The sequence below is a fragment of the Lolium rigidum genome, chromosome 3, assembly GCF_022539505.1.
Source record: "Lolium rigidum isolate FL_2022 chromosome 3, APGP_CSIRO_Lrig_0.1, whole genome shotgun sequence".
NCBI classification, from domain to species: Eukaryota; Viridiplantae; Streptophyta; class Magnoliopsida; order Poales; family Poaceae; genus Lolium; species Lolium rigidum.
In genome coordinates, this window is record NC_061510.1 from 239981526 (window position 1) to 240003853 (window position 22328).

Below are 22328 nucleotides of genomic sequence, written 5' to 3' on the forward strand. Positions count from 1 at the left end.
GAATCCTCATCATGATGCCTTGCCCCTTCCACTTCTCCACGTGGCCGCAAAACTCTCCTGTTGGGCAACATCTCCTGTTGGCATTGAATCTCTCTCATATCCCCTTTATTTAACCGTTCTAAACAGCTTACGTCTCCTTCGTCCTCCTCGCATTAGCACCAAAAACCCTCTGTGCCGCCATGTCTTCTTCCTCCTCCTCCGAGGTTTTCCTACGGGTCCGACTCCTCCGCGAGACGCCGCCGGAAATTCGTGCCCGGAAGAGCCGGGACGAGGAGAGCCATGCCTCCTCCATTTGGTCCGAGGACGACAAGTCCTTGACCGGCGGGGATGAAGATCTTCGAGTTCCTCGCCGACGGGGAGCGGAGTCAAAAGCGAGGACGACCGAGTTCTTCGGGACGGCTGCCCCACCTGCGAAGAAGAGGGAGAAGAAGACGACGACGACTCCCTCGAGGGCTACCCGCCGGCGAAACGCCTCCGCATGTGGTGGGACGATGACGAGCGGCGACGACGAAGACGGGGATGAAGCCCCGTGGAGGGCTACGGGAGTAGCGACGAGGAGCCCATCGGCAGCGGTGCCGATGAGAGTTACGAGGATGACGATGAGGGCAGTGATGGCCCATAGATTAGGATCTAATAGTATAGGCCTAGCAGTAGTGGATTGGTCAATAGACCCTTCTTTTGTTCTTCCTTCCTTGAGCAATCGGCTCCCCATTGTAAGAAATCCCAATACTAATGAAGAGTTCCCTTAACTTGATTTCGCCGATTTCTTTCATGCTTGAGTTTGTCGATTGTTGGCCTAATCCATGCTTAATGGTCGATGGAAACGCATCGGTTTCACTATAATCTGCGAGACGAGGCCAATTTAGCCATCCCTCCAAGCTAGCTAGCTCTGCCGATGACGATGGCACGAGCCGATCTTAGTAAGTCGGTGACTTGATCTTTGAGCGAGGCGACTTTAAAAGAGCCACGGAGCTGTCTTGGATGCTCAAGCCGATGACTCGTAACGAGAACACCACTCTCCGGACCGGTTGTGTCGTAGGGCTAGCCGATTCCAACCAAATCGGCTCCCCAGAGCAAAGACCTTTAGAGCGAGCTGCCCCCCGAGCTTTAATCAAGGCGAATCAGCCACATGTGCCGATATTAGCCTTAACTCATGACGTAGCCCCAAGCAGAGAACCTTCAGGGTGAGCTGCCCCCCGAGCTTCTTCAATCTACTTCTTGCGCCTTGCGGATCGGATCGAGTTCCTTCCTTACCCTGATTCGCACATCCAAGTTGCTCTTGGCGTTGTTCTTGAAGAGAGGATCCGAGCCCTTAAACCACTTCATTGAGGAGTTCTTCCATTAAAATCTCCCTTCGTGCTCCATTGACCCTCTGAACGTACCAGTTATTCCTCTTGAGTCGATGGCCATGCATCGGCTTTCATATCCTTAAGTCGATGTCTGCTTGCATCGATTTGTGCTCAAAAATTTTCGAATTTTCGAATTTTTTTTTACGGCCGACTTATGCATCGGCCCTCACACTCCAATACCCATCACCAAAGGATGAGCTACTTCTACTGCATATCCTCGTGTTTTATCCACACGGGTGCCCCCGAGCCGATTACTGTCAAGAGAATTGATGGTATCGGCTCTGTTGGATAACATGTCGAACCCAGGCAGAATGGATGGTGAGGATAATTTTGGCCGATTGCCGGAATCGGCCTCCATGTTGCTTGTTCGATGAAGGTTTTGTAATGTCCCTTCATGAATTTTTGGGGCCGATCACAAGGATCAGCCTCGCCACGTTTGCTCATTGACGTGCTCTTGCTACTCGTTCGAGCCGGTAGATAAAACCAGCCCAATCTCGACTTCATCATGTTGGTGCGCTTGCTCGTCGCCCACCTTGAGTGCATCGTGTAATCGTGGAGCGCTAAGTTTTGTCGGAAGAACGAGCACCATGTTGGTGCCGGCCGATGTTTCATCATCGGCTTTCCTTTGCTAGGGCGCCACTCCATTTTCCGTGGACGACCCTCTTCATCCGGGGTTCGCTGAACCTTCGCAGCCGAGATCGGGCCTTGCCTTCCTCAATGTATGCAAGTATAACCTCTCGGCTTCTTCCGGAGCCGCGCAATCGTTGAACCCTGCGTTTTACGGGAACGGCTGAGTCCATCGGGGCACCACCTTGGCCGGTGATACTGTCTTCTTCTTCTCCCTCGTCTTCGAATCTTCGAGATCTTTCAGCCGAGGGGACTCGGCTCGTTTGCTCCGTGGCGGGAGAGGTCCTAAGCGCTCGAACACGGACACGTTGGCTGCCTCCTTCTTCTTCCGGTTGCATTACGGGCAATTGCCGATTGTTGGCAATCGGCTCATTCCTGAATCCCAGCGGTGCACGAAGAAGGGACAATCCCCAGTGCCTGTCCTCGTCGTCTCGCTCCCTTGCCTTTCCCTTGGCACAACGCTCGTGCTCCTCCTTATCGCGATTATGCCGACGATGTCTTCTGGCTTCTCTGGCCAGACGATCTCTTTCATCATCATCGCCGGACCGTCGGCGTTGGTCGTACTGACTCACATACTTGTTGAGGAGGTGATCAGAGAGAGGTCGCTGATATCTTATGTTCTTCACTTCTCCCTCTGTTACGTAGCGCCTGCCATCTTGGCGGAGCCGATCGCGTGGAGCGGCTTCCTCTGTATCTTTGCTATGAGAGCAGCTGCCCTCATCTCCATCCTTGCCAGCGTGGAGTGGCTGCTTTCTGCTTCATCTTTGCCATGGCGGCTTGCAAGCCCTGCCATGTTGACACCAAAGGAGAACTCTGGCTGGCATATGGAGTGGCTGAGATCCACCATGTTGACACCAGGCCACGGTCGTGAGTCTCTACCGAGCTTGATATCGTGCGGCTGGGTCTTCTCAGAGGAGCCGATGAGTTCGGCTTCGAGGGTTGCCTTGATCTCGTCATGTTTCCTTTTGAGCTCCTCGGGCAGATCCTCGTACTTCAGCGACCCGGTGCGTTCTTCGACGGGCGGACAGGTCCACTCCATCGAGTGCGCCTTCGGGCGTGAAACCCTTCCACCGACGCCATGGGAGCGGGTTCGGTGGAAAGAGCCGATGAGTTCGGCTTCGAGGACCGCCTTGATTTCGTCATGCTTCTTCTTGAGCTCATCAGGCAGATCCTCGTACTTGACCGGAGTGCCTTCCGCCATCTCGGGTGCAGACGGCGATGTGGTGGATGTCGAAGGGTGTCCCACCGGGCGTGCCAGAATGTGTTGACGTCAGAAACCCCCTGGCGGGCAGAGATGGTCAACACGGTAGAGCCGGGAACAACTAGGGCTGCGGGCTGGCCCCGGTCCCTCGGAGCGACGGCCCGCAAAGCCTCCTGGTCGCACGCGCCGATGCCAAGCTGCAAGGGCGTGCCACCTGACCTATACACAGTCGGGGAAGGTGTGGATGATGCCTCGCTTAGTTTCCTGCAGGGCACACACGTAAACATTAAATACGAGCCTCGATCGGCTCTCGGGTTATCACGTGAATCGGCTCAAGGAGCCGATCCACCCATGATCCGGACAAGGTGTCCGAATATATGGTGGTCCTGCTTGATCAAGATAAAGCTAATGAGATCTACGACGATTTGGGGTTTTCACCGCATAATCGGATCATCCTACTCACGATTGGGCCTCGCGCTCGCGCACGGTGGCCGTAAGCCGATCCTAGATAGGGCCTAAAAACCAACACGAGGTTGATCCCGGAACATCCTCTCTAGGGCTAGCAAACGCCACCCTACACGCCGCTGGATCCTCCAACCCTTTGTAAGGCCTAACTATTGCGGATGTTAAACTAATCCTTGAAGAAACAAGGAGCAATCGTAACGGATCAGATCTACTAAATTATGATCAAGCGGGGTGCCGCCCCTACACCTAAGATAGGTGTAAGGGCGGCTAGACATGCAAGGGTTGCACTACGATAGCATGTAATATGAAGAACAATGCTAACCCTAACATATCTAAGATAACTACGTTGCTCGCCATCAAAAAGGCTTCGATACGAGCAACGCATGAACAACGTGGGCAGGCTTGTCTTGCCTAGATCGCAAGATGCGATCTAGGCAGCATGGTGCTACCGGTAGAAACCCTCGAGACGAAGGAGTTGGCGATGCGCCGAGATTTGTTTGTGGTTGAACGTTGGTTGTTGTTTATTCCATAAACCCTAGATACATATTTATAGTCCAGCGGACTTTCTAATGTGGGCGTGCCCCAAACCGTGCACGAGTAAGATTCTAACTTCTAAACTAAGATGCGATCTAATATGTTACAGATACATGGGCAAACAAGCCCAACTTGGTATAAAAGGCCGATTCACGTATTTCTTCTATATATATTCTTTACGTCCATCTTGATCACGGTCCACCTCTGACTCGGTCAAATTCTGGTGATAACAGGTTGATAGTGCACGATCGATAATTGAATAAATCCCTACGAGTCGCCGCAAAAAAAAACATACTTATGTTGGTTTTTTGTGGCTGCATATTAATCTACTTGTTGCAGATTGTATGAAAAAATAGCCGATGAATTTGAATATGAAAAATGGGGTTCTAAATTTTCTCCAAGAACTGAGAACATAAATAAAATTCATGAATGTCTTAGTAGCTTTTTGCCTTCACTTCTAGGATTAAATTAGGTGCTAGATATTATAAATTAATCTTTTTTTCCTTGCATATCTCTTTAGTTTTTTCTTTCGAAAGAGAGGATGAGACCCTCGGCCTATGCATCGAAAAGATGCATACGACGTTCTTTATTAATTTAATTAATTATATAAAGGAATGATAAAGAGCATACATCAAAACCTTGAAGCCACCATACAACACCTACGAACCCGACAATTGGTGAAGACCATATCAGCATGGCCTTATGCCCCGCGAAATAAACCCATCAACTAGGAAATTAACGGGAATATCGCATACCCCAAGACACCCTCTAGGCAAAACGTAAGTCCATCTAATCGCATCCAACACCGAGACCTCGTTGCGCCATGCCGCTAAGACTCATCGTTGTTGACGATGTAGATGTACACCACTCCACCTTCTTGCCTCCACCATCCAACAACTGCTCCAAAAAATGATGCCCCTAAGAGGGAGAGTGGCTCCCGAAGTGTCGCCATCGTCCGATCCGGAATACCCGGGTCTAGGTTTTCCCCCGGATCATCACAAGAAAGTAGACGGTAGCTGCAACAACGATGTCTTCAACAAGATAACAGCATGAAGACGTTGCCATGGCTATAAGACTTTGGCTTATAGGATCAGTAATAATATTTGTCGACGGTTATAATGCGGTGGATAGTCAAGAGTTCTAAACTTGAACTCCTAAGCTAGTCATGAAGCAAATGTTATGATGAAGACTTGCATATCTGGTTCTTTTAGTAATTCAGTGTTATCTGTTAAATATTAAAAAAAAACGGACAATCAATAATGTTATATGATGCTAGTGGTGATTGAACTGCGAGGATACAAAAAAATTGTGGAAATCTGAATGTGTTGATTTCTATTGAGTGGATGTTATCATCACAAAGATCCACTCGACTGATATTGCAAGCCTCATGTTAATACCTCTTCTCTTTAATTTATTCATCATCAACACAGGTGTACATCTCCTAACTCCGGTAGTTTGTGATTCTTCGGTGAGAATTGTATTTGTCATTTTTATGTAAGTTCAGTTCAGGGTGATGAATATGTTCTCAGTTGGTTCTTTTATTAATTCAATGTTGTTTGTTTAATATTCAAAAATATGGACAACCAGTAATGTTAGACAAGGATAGTGATGACTACACAACGAGCATACAATTCTCTGTGTAAATTGAATGTTTTGATTTATATCTGTGTGGGTGATATCATCACAAAGATCCACTCCACTGATATTGCAAGCAGCATGCTAATACCTCTTCTCTTTGATTTATTCATCATCGATGGAGATGTACATTTCCTAACTTCGATAGTATGTGATTCTTCAATGAGAATTGCATTAGTCATTTTGTTTGTAAGTTCAGTTCAGGGGCATGGTGATCGTGGCAAACCGTTAGCTTTTTTAATGAAAACCCTTGGCCCTTGACAAATCTGACTAGAGAAAAAATGGTGAGGTTTTCTTGTGCCAAAATTTATTTAGTAGACTTTTATTTTACTCTGTTCCGGTATCAATATCCGAGGAAAGTTGGAACAAAATATAGAAGGGAAATATAGGAAGATGGGGAGGAATATTGCTCATCATTTGAATAAAATTGATAAGAAAGGGGAACTCTATGGCCTTACACAGGAAGATAGAGCTACCAAAAATGCAATTCAGGACCAGCTGAGGGAATTTATTAAAGAAGAGGAAATTAATAATATAGAAAGAGCAAAAGAAAAAGAATTGCTCGAGGGGGATTGGCGTTGCCTATTCGACGGTGCCTCGGAGGAGGGATCCTCGCGAGGGGAAGAAGAAGTAGGGGCCATCGGGCGGAGAGTCCTCGGGACGGGAGGTGCCTGCCCTACTCCAACGGCACAGCCAGGAGATCTTCAGCGGAGAGCTCGCCGCGGCGGGTGCAGGGTAGTGGAAGCAGGTTTGATTGCATGAAGCCCTGAAGCCTGTCTAGAACAACTAAGGACGGATATCCTATGCAAATGCAATTTTTGAACCAAAGATGGAGTGCAAATCCAAATCCAGGGTAACGTCCTGCATGATGTCTAACTAGAGCCCGCTCAACACTTGCTCAATCACCATGTTCTCAAAATATAATTTGCAAGCATTTCAGCATTTACAGTTTACCAAACATGACACAGTTTTGCACTGTAACTTCGATGCTGTACATCAGTGGAACAGGACATACTCCAACGACACTTCCCATACAGTCACAACAATCTACCGTTCAGTTGTTCTAGTGTTGCTACTCTGCTTTGTTGAAAGAACAGTTACAGAGACAAATTTGTAGCGTGATGACAAGTTGACAAAGGCAGAGTTGATAACACTAATACTATGGACCCATAACAAGCGGTGCAATAAATCCTCTATGTTCCAGAACATTGCACCTGTGTTTTGGTTCCATATTTCAGTTTTGCACAAACAAAACAGAGATTTAAGGCAGCATGTAAAGATGCAGAGCTCAACTTCCCTTATGAATTATGATTTCACACACTGGTTTACATAACAAGCACGATTGAGACTGAATTAAACCATCTCAGTTGAAGTTCCATGTAGCTAACATCAGAAAAAGGTCTCATAACTAAACAAAGGGACTAAATTCAGATTACATGGAAGCAAATTTTGCAAAACCAGACCACATACAGTCATGTGGCTGCATGTCTGAATTCATACTTGCGAGATGAAAACACGGTACCAATCAGCAGCTGCAGTTCAATTTCAAAAGGATGCGTGGATAATGCCCTCGATTTCCCACTCAAACAGTGACTCATCAAAGGTAGAAGAAGAAACTTGACCTGAAATTCAAAGAGCCGGGTTTATTTTCTTCCATACCACGTCCTGATTAATTTATACGGTATGCATCAAAGGGCAGATCCTATTATGCATTGCTGAAGTACACATATAAACTAGAAACCCAGATCAGCACAGAGTATAACAGTCTTTGGTCACCTGGAAGCCACTTTGTGCAGAAATACATCGTTTTTACTACTAGTAGATACATTGATTTAAGGAAGTATCCTTGATAATTTATCATGAGGTGCATTCAAAGTGACCGAACACTCAGTGCATTCTGCAAAATTATTCAGTTAAAAAACGAATCTGAACTGTAACACGTTTATCTACAAAACACTCCCGCCACTGACTACTTTCTACAAACTATAAAGTGAAGCTTCACCTCACAAAAACTAATAAACTAGCAGCAAGATTTAGTTGCCACATGGTGCCATTTAAAAAGTAATTGATTTTCCCATAATATTTCGACTCTCATGATATGTTCAAGTTCAACATTCGAGAAAATTTAACAATCTAGCAATAGCCCAATAAACAAGATATAATTACAGCCTAGTTGAACCAAACAACTGAGTAGTCTTTCTGAAATTTCTACCAATAGCCCAATAAACAAGATATAATTACTACCTAATTCAACCATCTGATTAAGCAATTCACGTAGGTAATTAAATAGATTGAAAGTCGAAATAGACCAGATGAAAAGAGGTTTACCTACCATACGTGTTATCAAGCATCTTGAAGCTTCAAGTCATCTTCTTGGGCCAACCGCATGAAGAATGGAAAAGCGGCACCTCTGTAAGGCTTATCCGCATTGTTGCGGATAATTTGCAGCTTGATGGTATCAATATTGAGCACAAGAAGATAGGAATTAGACTTCCTAATCGACCAAAACTCCATGTAGACATAGCCAGCCTTCATCGCCAGGATGCGCACCCTTTTCATCCACTCGTCACGACGAAGCTTCTTCAAGTACCCAAACTGATTCAGCAAGGAGACCTCCTTCTTGACTGCCCATCCACCATTGTTATCACGGACCCAGAGCGTCACCCATTGGTCCTCGCTGGACACGATGCACAGCCCACCATGCTCCGGCATGTCCGCGATGCAGTATGACTCGCCAGGTGGGAACGGTGCGGTGATAACCGACCACACCATGGTTTTCATGTCGAGCACCAGTATGTCCTCTTTATTCTGGTGTTTGGCGTTCGGGCGCCAGTACACGAACTGGCCGGCGGCAATACCGTCCTTGCAGGGGCAGTCAAATACGTACCAAACCGTGGCCCAAGTAATCGTTGCCCATTCCTCGGTTTGGGATGAGAAGACGTCGGCGGTTACCTCCTTGCCGTGCTGTATGGCGACGACCCGGAACGAGGCGTCGGCCTCGTCGGCGATGATGGCATAGCGGGCGTTGTGCCAACGGTGCGGCAAGTCAGGTTTTGTGAAGTATATGATTTTCCGCGTGAGAGGATCGTAGACGGCGAGCTCCTCCGCATAGCGGCCCCTGGCGAGGAGGAGGAGGCCGCCGTCGCAGCCTCGGAGGCGCCACTCGTTGCAGTAGCGTGGGTTGCCGTCGTCAATCGCGGGGCGGCGTACGAAGTGGAAATCGCCGTCCGACGCGGCGGCGGCCAGCTTGGAGTGAGGCGGTGAGGCCGTGACGAAGCGGACATCAGGGGCGTAGAAGGGAGTGGGCTTGTCGGCGCGGTCGGTGAGGATGAAGCCGACGAGTGGGGGGCTGCGGAGGCAAAGGTAGCGGCGGAAGACGTTGGGGTCGGAGGCCACGCGGCCCCAGGTCTTGCAGGCCAGGGCTGCGCTGAGGAGTGACGCCATGTCGGGGAGGCGGCGGAGTATTTGTTCGAGGAGGTGGTCAGGGAGGGCGGCCACCGGCGGCGCCGGTCGGGTCTTGGACTTCTTGACGCTGTCTCTCTGGCTTCTCCCCCATGGTTTCATTTCGCAGGCGATGGATTGGATCTGGGCTCCCATCTCTAGTTTATACGGGGATTTCTTTCGATTTGTAGCGCCGAAAGTGCCTACATTTGCGGTTTGTTTTTAGATAAAAGGGGATTCACTCCCGACTTTAACAGTGAGAACAACGTTTTGCAAGCCCTCCGAAATTGATTCCCCTATTTGGCCATGGAAATTTTATTCTTCCCAATTTGATACCTAAACTTGATTTTGTTCCTTTTTTTGAGAAACACAGTACAAACGTAGGCGCTCACATACACGCGCATACACTCACCCCTATGAACGCATTCACGCACACCCTACCCCTATGACCCCTATGAGCACGTCCGAAATACTGAGTCAGTAGATTAGATCTTGAAATTAACGAAGTCACAGACGCCTCGCTGTCGACGGGAACATCGCCTCCCACTGAATGAATATTCCGCCTTTATGAAACATACAGATGTCAAACCTGGGGTTTGGGCTGGGGGTACAACCACCCTCCTAACCACCCAACCTCAGGTTAGTTCTCCTTGATTTTGTTCCTAGAATGACATTGTTGTTCGTGATAGTTAGGTCCTTCCGTTAATTATTATTTTCTGGACCAAAATACCCCTCTGAGTAAAACCGATCAAACAACATACGAACCAGCCTTGTGACTTGTGAGCAATGTCCAGAGGGAGGTGGGCGGCATGGCGGTGCACCCTCCATCGTGCACGGGACTCCGGTCCGGAGACGCCCTTCGCACGGGACATCGAGCAGAATGTGGGCGGCGCGGAACCCCGGCCTAGAGTTGTGTAGGTGGCGGCGCGGGAGCTCCCTGCGATGGTGACAGGGCATCAGGTCGCAGTGGCAGCGCGCAGCAACATCGACCGATCTGTGGCGCGCAAGGGCCTGGTCTGGCGGCGACAGACGTTACGGAGGTTGTGGCCAATTCCGGTAGGGAGCAAGGGCATGTGGAGAAACCGGCCAGGAGGTAGAAGAAGACGTGGTTTTATGGCCGACTTCCCCGATCTGGTGAGGATCCTCAAAGGAGCCGCGTCGGTACAGCTCTGGTGCTCCCATGCTCGAGGTCCACAAGCTCCACCGCGCGTTTGTCTCCTGACCGGAGGTCCCTGCGCCCGCTTTACAGTGGAGGCCGGCATGGCCGTGCGGGGAAAATTTGTGGGCAGTGAATTTGGGGCAAAAACAAACAAACTGAGACTGGGTTCCATGATAAAACATGTGTAGAAGTCAACGTTTTAGGGCCACACTAGCACCATGTTAATACCACGTGTGCAAAACAGCCGGGCAAAGCAGCTTAAGAGGGTGCTCCGTCAGTTTTGTTAAGTTAAAGTTACGGTGGTATTTATAATGGACGTTTTATTACTTTGACAAACAATTACACCCAGCCTCTTCATAGCTATGATGCACACAGCCGTTCGAACGTCACAAAAGTCTCAAGTGAAAAAAATATAAAAAACGAATTACATTATATGAACTTCTTTCAACTTTTTTTTTTCCGTATTTCCAGCGACTAGGTTGTTTTCCTCTATTTTTCACATTCATTGTCACATAATTCATCAGGGGCAAAATAGTCTTTTCATATTCCTATCTAACACTGCAACTGCTGAAAATGAACTAAAGTGTCATTCCAGGAACAAAATCAAGTTTAGGTTTCAAATTAGGAAGATTTTTTTTCCAGGGCCAAATAAGGAACACAATTTTAAGGCAGTGTCAAATAAGGAAATTTCTCAAAAAAAAAGAGGCTTTCACCTTTGCCTCTACCATAGATTGGTCCTTCTTCCTCCGGCCGGCCTCGCCGGTGTCGGCAGGGGTGGGGGAACACGATCTATGTAGAGTTTTTCATAAAAGTAGTGTTTTCAATAGATTAGATTAGGGTTTTGGTGTTCATTTTTTTTTGGCTTCCGCCTTAATGAAGGTGTTATCGTCTATTATAAGTAATCTTCTGTACTTTGTTCGACGACGAGAATTCCTTTCCAGCGTCAATGGTGGTGTTGGAAGATTACTGTTCTCTAGGTATGGGCCTTCAGATCTTTCTTTGTCAAAGCGGTTTTGGATCTTTTATCACGGTTGTCGCGAGGAATCTCCTCGCAATGTTTATCCCGGCTGCTACATTCTCGATAACGGTGATTCGTACTCTCGGCTCCCCAGCGATGTTGACCATGATGTTCGGTTATTTTTCCCTAGTATATGGTGTTGTTATTTTTGCCGATGTTAAATGACTAATTTAATGGTTGCACGCATGCACGTAGCCTTGGCATTGCGGCTAAAATTAAAATTATGGGAGAATGTTCATTGTTATTCACAGGTCTACGATTTGGTATCTATCTTTCGCAGCCTTCAGATAAGTACAAGATTGTGTCATGGAAGAAGAAAGAGTTTGAAGACCTCGAAGATTTAGTCATTTACTTTTAGATTTTATTTTATAATCATTGCAAACAGCTTGTGTATCTCTATCATGTAGTATTTACTGCTATGAATATGTTGGATAATTAGGCACAATTTCCATGATTAATTCCAGAATATAAAACATGATGACAACAACCACTAACATGTGAAACTCGAACATACTAGATGCATTAATCAACATGAGTAGCAGCAGCACAAACAGTAAAGCATCCATCGCTAAACAGATCGAGATATGTCGCACGTACCGATCTGGTGGTGGTGGCGGTGGAGGTGTAGCAGATGATGTCGCAGCAATAACGTTGTTGATGACAACGTTGTTGACGACGGGGACGACGGGTCGAAGTAGACGGCGTTGAAGACGACGGTAGGCAGCACCGCCCGACTTGGACGGAAGGCGACCCGTGATGAAGAACTTGAGCGATCGCGCGGAGCGCTTCCCAAAAACCTAATTCGCCCTCTCCCGTACGGGATCGCAAGGACGAGTGGTTCCGGAGACCTGCTCTCCCGTTCGCCGATGCACGTCGGCGCGCGGGATGGAGTAGGCTACGATGGCGGCGCAAGCAGAGAGAGGTGGAAACCCTAACTCGTGTATTAGATGTGTTTCTGCGGTAGCCGGACAAGAGATTATATAGGCTCAGAAAACCCTAGGCAACGTGGGCCACGCCCACGTCGCACGAACGTTTTGAGTCGGTTACAGATAGCCCACGATCCGGGAGTGACCCGAACCGACTAACTGCGACGTGTCCGTCTAGGACTCTGTTCGTTTTCCTGAGCTGCAAAAAGTAAGGAAAGTCTCGGCTCGAGGCTCAATCCACTCACCACGAGCGCAGCGCGCGCGGCGCGGCGTGTCGTGTCGAGTCGAGTCGATACGAGCGAGGAGGAGGAGGAGCGCGCGCGTGTAGCACTCCTATTCTCACTCACTTACTAGTGGTGGAACAACCCACCTTATAAGGTGGTCTAACTTCCTCCCAACTTTCCATGTGGGACTAAACTTCCCACCTCTTGCCACTCCCTAGTGAGCTGCCACCAACTTGGGCTCAAACTCACAAGGCTGCCACTAAGTGGGCTTTGAGATTTATAGGGAAAATCTGAAATCTAGTATGGGCCACCAAATGTGGGCCCAATATTTCAACAATCCCCCACCGGATCTCAAATCCCCATTTAGAGATTTACCAATACTTGCTGCTTGTTTATATACCGGTGTTTCAGCGGAGGCCGTTAAGTTGAACTTCCGCCTAGAACCTTAAGCTACATCCATTCACACTTGAACAATGGACTAAGCCTTGAATTGCAAGTTTTGCGTGAACAGGGTTTCACTCAAAGTCATAACCAGTACATGGCTGCCGGTAGCCTACCCCGCGGGTGAAGCATATGCGTCATACTTCGTGGTCTCTTCATGAGTTTACTAGAGATCACCCAAATCTCATAGATTGCGACGTTTAACAATCGGACTCATATAGGTGTGTTATTTCAAGAATGCTCTGTAGGACAGCATCTTTGCTAATATAGCCAACATAAACACATTAAGGCTTGTTGCCAACCTGCCTTACAACAATTGAGAGTTGTGCATCTTCACATAGAGAGGGTTACATAATACTCTCCTCAATTAAACCACTAGTTTGTTCTTCCCGGGTCCTAATTCACGGGATCTCCGATCACAAAGGTTGGGTTACCACTATGGTGTAACATCAACGGGTCTCAAACCCATCTCCCTCGATGCACTTTCTATCACATTACGTGATAGTCCCTTTGTAAAGGGATCCGCGAGTTTTTGTCTCGTTTGAATATATGTAACGGTTATTACTCCGGAGTTTCGCAATTTCTCGACGGACTTCAAACGTCTCTTGACGTGTCTTGATGACTTCGCTTTATCCTTAGAATTGTTCACTTTGACAATTACGGTTTGATTGTCACAATTCAAAAGGATTGCCGGAACGAGGTTTTTCAACCACGGGCAAGTCCATCAAGAGCTCACGCAACCATTCGATTCAACGAGTGGTTGTGTCTAAAGCGATAAGTTACTGCTTCCATAGTTGACCTCGTCAATATGGTTTGCTTGCAAGATCTCCATGACACTGCGCCACCTCCAAAGGTAAATACATACCCACTTGTGGCATACAGATCAGCTACATCTGAGATCCAATTCGAATCACTATATCCTTCAAGCACAGCTGGGTGCCCTGAATAGTGAATCCCATAACTCATTGTACCACATAGGTAGCGCATGACCCTATCAAGTGCATGCCAATGATCAGTACCCGGGTTTGACATGAACCTACTCAACTTGCTAACGAGCAAAAGAGATGTCGAGGTCTAGTCGCGCTCGCTAAGTACATGAGTGAGCCAACGATCCGAGAATATCTCAATTGATCTATGGCAATCCTCCGGTTCTTGCGTAGTGTCACACCGGGATCATAAGGTGTTGAAGAAGGCTTGCTATCAATATAGCCGAACCGGCTCAAGATCTTCTCAACATAATGGGATTGCGTTAGAGTAATCCCACTCTCGTTCTTAATCAGCTTGATGTTCGAGAATCACATCGGCTTCTCCCGGATCTTTCATATCAAAGCTCTTTGACAACAAAGACTTGACCTCGTGTATTACTTTCATGTTTGTACCAAAGATCGGAATATCATCCACATACAAACATAGTATAACACCTTCGCCCCCACCATGGCGATAGTAAACGCACTTGTCGGCCTCATTGACAACAAAGCCTACGAAGTCAAAGTTCGTCCAAACTTCTCATGCCATTGCTTAGGTGCTTGTTTCGGGCCATATAAAGATTTCAGCAACTTGCACACCTTTCTCTCGCACCTTTTACTACAAACCCATCCGGCTGATCCATATAGATTTCCTCTTCCAACTCTCCATTAAGGAAAGCTGTCTTTACGTCCATTTGATGAACGATAAGACCATAGGAGGCAGCCATGGATAGTAGTACTCGAATGGTGGTAAGTCTAGCGACAGGTGAATAGGTGTCGAAGTAATCTTCGCCTTCTCTCGTGTGTAGCCTTTCGCTACAAGCCGCGCCTTGTACTTTTCAATAGTACCATCAGGTCTTAGCTTCTTCTTGAACACCCATTTGCAGCCTACGAGGCTTGCATCCGTGGGGTCGTTCGACAACTCCCAAGTTCCATTAGAAAGAATCGAGTCCATCTCATTATGGACAGCTTCTTTCCGATCATCTGCATCTGGAGATGCATATGCCTCTGCAATGGACGTGGGAGTATCATCCACAAGGTACACAATGAAATCATCACCAAAGGATTTTTCAATCCTCCGTCTCTTGCTCCGTTTAGGAGCTTCATTGTCATCCTTCTCAATAACAATCTCAAGTGATTGTTCAAAATACTCATTAGATGTACTAGATTCGAGGAACTATCTCGGTAGAAATTCTAGCAATGCTATGCATATCTTTCATAGGAAACATATTCTCAAAGAATGTTGCATCACGAGATTCCATAATAGTATCAACATGCATATCGGTACTTCAGATTGAACTACTAAAAATCTATAGCCTACACTCCGCGGAGCATAACCTAGAAAGATACAATCCATTGTCTTTGGTCCGAGTTTGCGCTTCTTAGTAATTGGAATATTGACTTTCGCCAAATATCCCCATGTGCGCAAATACGAAAGTGATGGTTTTCTCCCGAGACCACTCCTCGTAAGGGGTTTTATCTTTATTCTTGTTAGGAACTCTATTCGGGACATGACATGAAGTCAACAAAGCCTCCCCCACCATGCCTTTGATAAACCAGCAGTGGCTAACATGGAATTCACCAAGTCGGTCAGCGTGCGGTTTTTCCTCTCGGCAACCCCGTTTGATTGGGGCGAATAGGGAGGCGTCCTCTCATGAATAATACCATGTTCCTCACAGAATTCATCAAAGATTTTAGGAAAATACTCGCCACCACGATCCGACCTAAGACGCTTGATCTTTCTCTCTAGTTGATTTTCAACTTCGGCCTTATAAATTTTAAAGTAGTCTAAAGCTTCATCTTTAGTTCGCAACAAATAAACATAGCAAAATCTAGTCGCATCATCAATCAATGTCATGAAATATCTCTTTCCACCTTTTGTCAACACACCATTCATCTCGCTTAGATCGGAATGTATGAGTTCTAGAGGTGCCAAGTTTCTCTCCTCGGCCGCCTTGTGAGGCTTCCGAGGTTGCTTTGATTGCACACAACTATGGCACTTAGAACCTTTGGCAATGGTGAAATTCGGAATTAAACTTAAACTGGATAGCCGAGACATTAAACCAAAATTAATGTGACATAAACGAGAATGCCAAACACTGGTATCATCACTAACATTGCCACAAATATGGTTCACACACTTATTGCTGAAATCAGAAAGCGAAAAGCGGAACAAGCCTCCGCACTCATAGCCTTTACCAATAAATTGTCCAAACTTGGAAACAACTACTTTATTCGACTCTAAAACAACCTTAAACCCATCTCCGCATAGAAGGGAGCCGCTAACGAGATTCTTGTTCATAGTAGGGACATGCTTGCACGTTCCTCGGTCGCACGATCTTCCCGAAGTGAACTTCGGATCTACCGTGCCAACACCACGAACGAAGCATGTGACCCATTCCCCATCAAGACGGAAGAATCCCGGGTGACCTGGTAAGAAGTGAACATGGATATGTCGGCACACACATGAACATTAGCACCTGTATCAATCCACCAACATGGAGATTGAAATACCGAAAGAATAGTAAAGAGATTACCGTACCCATCGAGCATTGCTAGCGGTCACCGTGTTGACTTGCCTCGCCTTTTTCTTGCGGTCTGCCCTCTGCTGGACGAGTCCTTAGAAAAGTGGCCAGCCTCTCCACGAGTAAAGCGGCTCGGATCCGCTTTGTTTATCATCTTCTTCTTCTTGAAGGTTGTAGTCTTCATAGGCTTATTGAAGGAGGGCTTGTTATTCCCTTTGTTCTTGTCTGTAGGGTTTCTTCTGCACCATGTTGGCGCTAGGCCGACCCTCTCCTTTCTCGGTATTATCCTTAGCCGAGATTTCTCCTCAACATCAAGAGACGCTATCAGATTTTCAACTGATATCTCCTGTCTCTTGTGTTTGAGAGTTGTGGCAAAGTTCCTCCATGAAGGGGGCAACTTAGCGATGATGCATCCAGCCACAAACTTGTCAGGTAAGACACACTTAAGGAGTTCAAGCTCTTTCGCAATGGACTGTATCTCATGAGCTTGTTCGACTACAGAACGGTTGTTTACCATCCTGATGTCATGGAAGCTCTCCATGATGTACGAGTTCATTGCTCGCATCGGTTGCACCGAATTTAGCATTCGGTGCATCCCGAGCTCTTTACCATCTGTTATGTGCATGTACACATCACACGGATCGTGGTGACCGGCATACCATCGCATGGTGTAGTATGCAAGTCTGATATAACACCAATGAAACACCGTTCCACTAGTATTATATCGCTCAGAGTGGTACAACAGAAACATATGCGGGTCCAAGGCATGTCTATAGAATTACAACACAGACTCTTTACAAAAGATCATCACAGCCTCTTACTTTACAATGAGGTAAAACTGCAAATAAACTCCCGAAGAACGACTCGTGGTCTAATCCTAACACAAACTCTACTTGTAGAGTATTTAACTAGCTACAGAGGCTATGAATAGATTCTAGCTAAATAGGAGCTAAGTTTAGGAAGCTAGTTCCTTTCTATTGCTAATCTAGGTTTCTCCTTGTTGGATGTGGTATCCGACTCCTCGGACGAGGTCCTGTCTCTTGAAGTAGTTGTTGACTTCTCGGTCTTCGAGTTGCATCGTAGATCCTCCTTCGATGCCTCCATATCTAAGCGGGCGATTTAAGAGTGGTATGAGTACGAGCGTACTCAACAAGTTCATTATAGGAAAGAGGTGTTTAATGCACTAGCTACGACATTAGACCGAGAAAGTCTAATACCAATGCAAGATTTCATAATCATTTCTTCAAAAGATTGCTTTTATTCGGAAGAACTATGTCCGTCGGCCTTCACCGGTTTACTAGAACTTCATGGAGCTCCTTTCCGGCCGCGTTCGCAGATTCCATATCCCGGAACGAGGGAGTGACGAGTCACGGTTCATTACACTCTGCAGAGGTGTGTTGCTTTACCCATAAGAGATCTTAACCTTGGTGCCAACCAGGTGTACATTCTCGTCCACACTTCCTTTGGTGTGAGGCCCGGTATAAGGTCTAGCCAATCATGTTCCTCCGCTACCTCGAACACCCACCCGTTGTTGCATGCCCCGACCACGGGTCCACGCCGGTCCCATTATTCCCGTAATTTCGGGGTGGACCCCGACCACGACGACGAGTCTTGGGCTCTACCATACACTCCTACGCCGGTAGGCTGCAACCCATCATAGACCGCATTACCGTGGGGAATTAGAATGGGATCCCCACCCTCCGGTTGTTCCGCAAGACACAAGCCTGCTACGGCAAGCAATGCTTTACCGTGGGGAATTAGAATGGGATCCCCACCCTCCGGTTGTTCCGCCGGACACAAGCTGCTACGGTAAGCGCATCCGTTGATGAACGAGAGGTGGAAACACTTTTGACTACTCCGTCCCACTCCGGATCTTATGGTTAACACGGGTATTACGGCACAAGAATCACTGGCGACATTTGTTGTTTAATCCTAGATGGATATAAACCCGTGCAATGGAACCTCCACCATATCAACACAATCCATGGTTCCATTGCCCACCACATAGTCATATTCATAGTTATGAAAGTAGTGGTTTTGGTTTTTATGCAATAGTGATAACCATAGTACTTTGCAAGTAATTTGATAGAAATACTCAAATGACATGAGCAAGTGATGAACTTGCCTTTCTTGACTGCAAGATTATGCGGTCAAGGTCTTCGATACGTAATAACTCCAAATTCTGAAATAGCATCATCGTCCGATGAAGGACGATGTTTAAAAGATTGGCAATGATGTAATAATGCATAAGTATGAGATGCAATCGCTCTAAGCGTGATCTAACCCCGATGATTTAGGATCGGTGAGTTGTAATGATTAGTTCAGGGTGTGTTGCACTTTTAGAGTGATTCACAAACAAGGTTCTTATTAAGGTTTGATTACTTAGTATCAGGTACAAGTCATATAATAAAGCATGGTAATCAATTAAGCACACCCAAAGAATGATAGTTGGTATAATGTTAATATGTAAAGAACAGTTGTCAGTTTTAATACTATATAGCATGGTTAATGATTGCTTGTTATATTCTTCAAAAGAATAACTTTTGAAGAACATGTTATTTAATAAAGAACAAGTATGATAATTAGGTTTGTGGGGTTCTATGGTTTTCTATGGTTCTAATTGGTTTCAGGAGTAAGTAGTAGATAGATCACAACCTAGTTGTATTCATCAACACCTAGGGCTTGTAAGATTGAGTTAAGCCTAGGCATCCTAAGCAATTATTCATACAAGGTTGTTATCGGGGTTAATTTATACGTTGCTGGTGATTGCTAGCTAGGGTTTATAGGTTCTTATAAGCAGGGTTGATGATGATTCTTTATTTACTTCAAAAGAATAACTTTTGAAGAACATACTTCTTAAGTAATAAGAAGTATTATAATTAAGGTTGAGGTTGTCTAGTGTTTGCTATTGGATTCACTAAGTAAAGAATGATTGACACCTAAATAGGATGGTTCATAATTATGAAGTATTTGTAGGGTTCAGTGGACTATGGTTATGTAATGATAAATATTGGGCCTAGATGCTATTTGGGTTCATCACAATGGTGTGATGCTTGAGCATGGATGAATAAGGATGATGGTTTTGACGGTAGAAGCTAGGGTTTAAACTTGGTTGATCCTACTTGATCAACTAGGTTTAGTGATATGCATACATGGAATACTAAATTGCTAGTGATAGGGTTCTACATTTTATGTGGACATAGGTATGTCTTTTAGTTGCTAATGGTGGCTCTATGATTTGAATTAAAGTACCAAGATCACCTGTTCTAACCTAAGGTTTTAGGTTTAGGACAATTTAGGGTTCTCATGCAATAATGGAGCTAGGGTTCCTAATTGAATTTAGGGTTTTGGATTTACATGAATTGATAGGGTTGTAATATCATTCCATATTAAATTAGGGTTTGCTATTTACCATATAGTTCTATAATTAATAACTTCATTTTAAAGTTGAAGTTATTAATATCTTGGAATAGAAAATAATATTGTATTTGGCATTTTATTAATTTTAAACAATTAAATAATTAGGGTAATTATTAATCAGGGTTTAAATTTCCACTAATAAAGATTTAACAAAATAACAAATAAAGAAAAATAGATTTAATGTTTTCTTTATTTTTCTTACTGGTTTTTATTTGTTTTAGAAGGTTTTACTATTTATTGAATTTTAATTCAATTTAGAATTAAAGAAAAGGCTTATATTAACCAGTATTAAATAATTAATTTTTTATTAAAACTAAAAATTTCATTTTATATTTTTATTGGATAGAGTTTATTTTTAGGATCATTTTGATACCACATTTGGTATTATTCAGAATTGAAATGAATTTGGTTTATTTCTGTAAAGTTGCAGCAATTGATGAATTTTGATTTAAAATGAAACTGCTAAACCTACCCGGCTAATCTACCCACAGACAACGATCCGTGGGTCCCACGGCCCCGTCAGCTGCCACGCGGACATTGACCGAGGTCAAAATCCACGACGTGGCAGAGAACGTTCTCTGCCGGCGGGATGCCGGTGACGGCGCCGCCGTTCCTGGGCACGGGCGGACGGGCTCCTCGCACCACTCGACGCAGCACACCGCTGAGATTCTAACGGTACCAACGCCGCCCGCCAATGACCACCGGAGCATGGTCGGCGGCGAGTGCAGCGGCGGCGGACGAGGCCGACGATGACAAGGTGCTACGGCACGATCAGAGGCTCAATAGAATGCTCATTAGATGCGTAATCTCACCATGATGCTTTCTAGCTGGTTGCTGGAGTTGATCGTGGTCGGTAGCGACGAGGTGGTCGCCAATTCCCTCGCGATCTTGCGAAAGGGAACGGCCGATTTCTTCATCCTCCGAGGCCCCCTTGACACGGGACTCCACCAGGAGCATCAGCAAGACGAGGCGCTCCTCTGGAGCTAATCGTCTAGCTTAGGGGTGGTCGGAGACGGTGGGGCGAGAGGGTCACCGGTGAGCTAGGGTTTCGAAAATTCGGGCGTTTGAGACGAAGAGAGGGAAATGGAAGGGCTTCTGCGCCTTTTATACGCCTTCCGTTGTGTGCTGGCGGTCAGCATCGGTGGCGGCGACCGCGGGACGTGGCCACACCGCCCGGTGTCCGCTCCCGTGCGTCGAGGCTGAGCGGAGACGAAGACGACGACGCCTCTCCGTTCTTATCCGAGGCGAAGAGGTATGTGGGTGTGTTTGGGCCGTGTTGGGGCTGGTGATGATGGGCTGCGTTGGTGGGCTGCTCGGCCGGGTAAGCTCTGGTAAGTCCTTTTCTCCTCTTTTCTATTTCTGTTTGATTTTCTGTTTTGTATTTACTATTTGAATTCATATTTGAATTCAATACTATTTGTAAATAATATGTAAATATGCTAATTCACCCAAGATTTAGAATACTAATTATTGTTTTACTATTTTATTTGAATTCATATCTTATATTAGATTATTTGCATATTTGTGATCTTATTCAAAATAACATTTAAACATAAACTTATATTTTTACTTTAATTCACTTTTCATTATGCAATCAATTCTCTTTAGGATTATGAGAGTTGATACTTTCATCTCAAAGTTTTTCAGAGATGGTTATTATGTCTTGGTTTCCATTTGAGTAATTAATCACTTGCACAATATTTTATGTGAGCAACATTTTATTAAGGTTTTATAGGTTTGATGGTAACCCATATTAAAGCTAACATTAGTGTTATGGTTTCATAATCCTTTGAAATACCTAGAGTAAATATTACTCTCCTCACGGTTGGGTCTTAATTATATAGATAAGTGGTTGATAATCTCACTTATGGTCTTTTTTATAAGATGTATCACAAGGGGTTTTCTCAGGTTTAATATGTGAAGCATAATATTTCATTAATATGCCATTCCAAGGTTCTAATGATATTTCCATAATGGCCATGAGTTTGATTCTCAATTATGGTCTAGGTTTTATATTGCAATCTCCATAGTGATACAATAGTTAGGGTTGAGATATAATTTTAATTTGTAGAAGTAAGATGGCATCATATTGCAATTGCTAGGGTTTAATCTCCCCTAACCAAAATATTATGGTTACTTGCTTAATTGTTTCTGTTCTCTTTTAATTACTAAGGACTTGAGAACTGGTTTTATCTTATACCAATAGATCTCTATTATATCCTTAAGCTGTTGTTAAAGTAACTAAAGTTGTTATAGTTCTTTTTATAGTTAACTTTGGTCATATGGATGGATGGTTTCTCACCATATTAAGTATGGAGTTTTACACTAAGGTTTTCTTAGGTTTCTTAGGTGAAGAATAAGTGGAATGTAGATGTGGTGGAATTCTACTTATGATCAC